Genomic DNA, 5,936 nt, shown 5'->3' on the forward strand with positions numbered 1-5,936 from the left:
TCCAAAAAATGAGGGGATGTTTTTCAATTTATAGACAATCGTTTTAATGAAAACACGCTATTGATGATAATTATAGAATTGATGGTGTCCTTTCAATTCCTTGCAATTGATGGTGTCGTTCAATTCATAACGATTGATGGTGTCCTTTCAATTTCAAGGATTGATGGTGTCCTTTCAAATTCCACGAACCACCATTCAATACATTCATTTCATTAATGAGATACAAATTTTCATTCAACAATGCCATAATTTCCCAACACTGAGCTGCTGGTTTTCAAAGGAAATCTCATTTGATTTGCCTGTCTACTTCAAGGCTTTGTGTATGAACTCGAATAATGAGGTATTCTCGAGCTGTGCATCGAACGAAACTGGAATGGACAAAGAAATTGCGGTGTGGGATCCAGTAACTGGCAAGTTGAAATGGCGTCTAGGAGGAATTTCCGAGCTTGGAGTTATAAATAAGCTACAATGGTTCAGCGGGATCAACTGTGTGTTAGCAGTCTGCATTATCAACGAGCAGTTCATCTTAAGTTTTCTTGACCACAGGGTGAAGAAGGTTATCCTTGACAACGTACCCTTTACATTGGCCTACATGATCGCAGATGCAGTGGCAGATGAGACCAGGATCAACATTTATTTGATAGATGGGTTCATGAATCTAGGCTTCCTGGATTGTAGGCAGCTTCCGTTTCAGGAAGGAATTCAATGGATGTCGGAGAACTCCTTCGTCCTGGGTGATGATTTTTCCCGGCCTGAATCAATCCATTGTCACGAGGGGCAACTGTTTGCACATATGAGAAGTAATGCATCCGCCTTCTCGAGTGATGACTGGGTCCTCGCTAAGGTTCAGGTAAGTGATGGTGGAAGATCGATATGCAGGATTTCGATAAGTGGAATGGTAGAGTTGTAGTAATTATAATACAATATATATATATATATATACACGTGGCAAAGTGATATAGTATTAAATAGAAAAAAAATATTTCAAGCAAATTTAACTTTCGAATCAATTTAAAAAATATAATGCTTGGAAGAGTTAACTAGGTTATGCCACGTGTGGCGTTCTGCCTCTCCAGCTTCCGCCATGTGCCTCCACGTGGACAAGATTCCATGTGGATTCCACCAATCGCGTGTTGCCATGTATTTAAATGTCTCCTCAATTACAATATTAAAAATTATATAATGGTATGTCTATATATATATATATATAAGATTAAACCGACAAAAAATTTTAATGAAAAATAATTTCAATCGGATTTAACTTTTGAATTGATAGAACTGCAGTAACTTCTATACAAAAAATACATGTGGAAAAGTTATATAAGATTAAACAAAAAAAATATTTCAATAAAAAATAACATCAACCAAATTTAACTTTCGAATTTGCATAATTGCAGCACCAATAGATGAAACCGAAAAAATTATTTGAATAAAAAATAAATTTCTACCGAATGTAGCTTTTGAATCAATAAATAATATGTAATGCGTGGAACAATTAACTAGGTTACGCCATGTATGTGCTTTGCTTCTCCTGTTTTCGACATGTGTCACCACGTGGGCAAGTTTCCATATGGGTTCCACCAACTGTGTGTTGGCATGTGTTCAAGTTCCTCCACAATTAGAAGATTAATAATTATTTATATATAAGATTAAACCAACAAAAATATTTTAATGAAAAATTATTTCAATCAAATTAAACTTTTGAATTGGCAGAATCTATATATAATTTATAATACTTGGAAAACTTAACTGGGTTATGCCAAGGGTGATGTTTTGCCTCTCCAGCTTTTGCCATGTATCGCCACATGGGCAAGTTTCCACGTGGGTTCCACCAACTGCGTGTTGTCACGTGTTCAAGTGCCTCCTCAATTACAAGATTAAAAATTATTTAATCGAATCTAAATAGTAGATAAAACTAACAAAAAAATTTTAATAAAAAATAATTTTAGCCAAATAAAACTTTTAAAATGGCATAATTGTAGTAATATACGTGGCAAAGGATATAAGATGAAACGATATTTCAATAAAAAGATAATTTCATTCAAATTTAACTTTCGAATTGATTTATAATATTTAATGCTTGGAATAGTTAATTAGATTACGCCACGTGTGATGTTTCGCCTCTCCAGTTTCCGTTATGTGTGGCAACGTGGCAAGTTTCCATGTGGATTCCCCTAACTGTGTGTTGCCATGTGTTCAAGTGCCTTCTCAATTAGTAAACTAGAAATTATTTAATCTAATCTATATATTAGATTAATCTAAAAAAATTATTTGAATAAAAAATACTTTCAACCGAATTTTAACTTTTGAATCAATATAAAATATATAATGCATGGAACGATTAATCAGGTTACACCACGTGTAATGTTTTCCTCTCTAACTTCGCTGTGTGTCACCACGTGAAGAAGTTTTCATGTGGTTCCACCAACGGGGTGTTGCCATGTGTTCAAGTGACTCATCAATTTCAAGATTAAAAATTATTTAATCAAATCAATACATAAGATTAAGCTGAAAAAATTATTTTAATAAAAAATTATTTCAACCAAGTTTAACTTTTGAATTGGTTGAATTGTAGTAATTTAACTTTCTAATGAATATATAATATAGGGAAAATAGCGTTATGTATCCCAACATTTACATATTATTTTATTTTATCCCAATGTCGATTTTTATTCAGAGGTATCACCACGTTAATGGTTTGATTTCAGATCTATCTCGCCGTAAAAATTCCGTCTATTTTTGACGGAATTGATGATAGAATTCCTGATATAAGGGAAAAATTACATCGTATATCCCAACTTTTTTGTTGTTTCTCAATTTTATTCTAACCTTTTGATGCTTTCTCAATTTTATCTTAACATTTTGGTAATTTTTCAGTTTTATCCCAATCTTTACTGTTTTCTTAATATTATCCCAACCTATTGGGATAAATTTTAGAAATCCTGAAAAGACTGGGATAAAATTGAGAAAAAAAACAAAAAGGTTGGGATAAAATTGAGCAAAAATTTAAAGGTCGGGATAAACTGAGAAACAACAAAAAAGTTAGGATATATAGTGTAATTTTTCCCTTATATCGGGAATGCCGTCATCAATTCTGTAAAAAATGGACGAAATATTTACAGCGGGATAAATTTAACATCAAACTATTAACGTTAGAATATATCAGGAAAAAAAATCGACGTTGGGATAAAACAAAGACATGTGAAGGTTGAGATATATAATACAATTTACCATATAATATATAATGCTTGGAACATTTAACCAAGATACGCCACGTGTGACATTTTGCCTCTCCAGCTTCCGCCTTGGCTAGCCTCGTGGTCAAGTTTCCATGTATTTAAGTGCCTCCTCAATTATTAGACAAAAAATTATTTAATCGAATCTATATAATAGATTAAACCGAAAAATTATTTGAATAAGAAATAATTTCAACAAAATTTAACTTTTGTATCAATATATAATATATAATGCGTGGAGCAGTTAATCAGGTTACACCACCTAGAGTGTTTTGCCTCTCTAGCTTCCGTCATATGTTGCCATGTGGGCAAGTTTTTATGTGGATTCCACCAACTGCGTGTTGCCAAGTGTTCAAGGAACTCCTCAATTATGAGATTAAAAATTATTTAATCGAATCTATATATAAAATTAAACCGAAAAAATTATTTAAACACAAAATAATTTCAATCAAATTTATCTTTTGAATTGGTAGAATTTTAGTGATTTAACTTTCGAATCAATATATAATATATAATGCTTGAAATAGTTAACCACGTACTGCCATGTATGATGTTTTCCCTCTGCAGCTTCCACCATGTGTAGCCATGTGGACAAGTTTCCATGTAGGTTCCACCAATCACGTATTGCCAGGTGTTCAAATGCTTCCTCAATTACATGATTAAAAATTATCTAACGAAATCTACATATAAGATTAAATCGAAAAAAATATTATTATGGAAAATAATTTCAACCAAATTTAACTTTTGAATTTGTAGAATCAATATATAATATATAATGCATGGAAACAATTAATAAGGTTATGTCATGTGTGGTGCATTGCCTCTCCAGCATCTGCCATGTATCGTCACGTGGGCAAATTTTCGTGTGGGTTACACCAACCGGGTGTCACCATGTGTTGAAGTGCCTCCTCTATTACAAGATTAAACATTATTTAATGGAGTCAATACATAAGATTAAACTGACCCAAATATTTTAATGAAAAATAATTTCAATCAAATTTAGCTTTTGAATTTGTAGAATTGTAGAAATTTTAATACGAAAAAATACACGTGACAAAGTTCCATAAGATTAATCGAAAAAAATATATCAATAGAAAATTTCAATTAGGTTTTACTTTCAAATCGATTTATAATAAATAATGCCTGAAACAGTTAATTCGGTTATGCCAGGAGTGATTTTTTTTGCCTCTCCGGCTTCCACCATGTGTCGGCACGTGGGCAAGTTTCCAAGTGGGCTCTACCAACCGCGTGTTGCCATGAGCTTAGGTGCCTCATCAATAACAAGATTAAAAATTATTTAATCAAATCTATATATAAGACTAAACCGAAAACAATATTTTAATGAAAAATACTTTCAGCCGAATTTAACTTTTGAATTGGTAGAATTGTAGAAACTTTTATACGAAAAAATACATGTGGCAAAGTTATGAAAGATTAAACGAAGAAAAATATATCAATGAAAAATAATTTCAATCAAATGTAGCATTCGGATTGAGACAATTGCAACACCAAAAGAATTGCTTTAATTTTAATACGAATATATATGTATAATCTTTATTAAATGAAAAAAATACTTTCAATCAAATTTAACATTCGTATGAATTCATAATATATAATGCATGGAACAATTAACCAAGTTAAGCCACGCACAATGTTTGCCTCTGTGGCTTCCGCCATGTGCTGCCATGTGGACAAGTTCCCATGTGGGTTCCACTAATCGCGTGTGGCCACGTGTTCCAGTGTCTCCTCAATTACTAGATTAAAAATTATTTAATTGAATCTATATATTAAATTTAAACAAAAATTATTTGAATACAAAATAATTTCTTATGAATTTAACTTTTGAATCATTATATAATATACAATCCATGGAACAATAAATCGGGTTACGCCACGTGTAATGTTTTACTTCTCCAGCTTCTGCCATGTGTCGCCAGATGGGCAAGTTTCTATATGGACTCCACCGACCACATATCGCCATGTGTTCAAGTGCCTCATCAATTACAATAGTAAAAATTATTTAATCGAATCAATCTATAAAGATTAAATCAAAAAAATTATTTTAATAAAAAATAAGTTCAATCGAATTAAACTTTTGAATTGGTTGAATTGTATTAATTTAATTTTCGAATCAATATATAATATATAATGCCTGAAGCCATCATCCAGGTTACGTAACGTGTGATGTTTTGGCATTACAGCTTCCGCCATGTGAAGCCACGTGGGCAAGTTTCCAAATGGGTTCCGCCAACTGCGTGTTGCCATGTGTTCAAGTACCCCCTCAATTACCATATTAAAAATTATTTAATTGAATATGTATATAAGATTAAATCGATAAAAATATTTTGATGAAAAATAATTTCAACCAAACTTAACATTTGAATTGGTGGAATCAATATATAATATATGATATACAATATATAATGCTAGGAACAATTAATCAGGTTCCTCTATATGTGATGTCCTGCCTCTCCAACTTCCGCCATGTGTCACCATGTGGGCAAGTTTTCACGTGGGTTCCACCAACCGGGTGTTCCCATGTGTTTAAGTGCCTCCTCTATTACAAGATTAAAAATTATATAATTGAATCTATATGTAAGATTAATTCGACAAAAATAATGAAAAATAATTTCAACCGAATTTAACTTTTGAATTGGTAGAATTGTAGTTATTTTAATACGAAAAATACATGTGGCAAAG

The sequence above is a fragment of the Punica granatum genome, chromosome 2, assembly GCF_007655135.1.
Source record: "Punica granatum isolate Tunisia-2019 chromosome 2, ASM765513v2, whole genome shotgun sequence".
Classification (NCBI taxonomy): Eukaryota; Viridiplantae; Streptophyta; class Magnoliopsida; order Myrtales; family Lythraceae; genus Punica; species Punica granatum.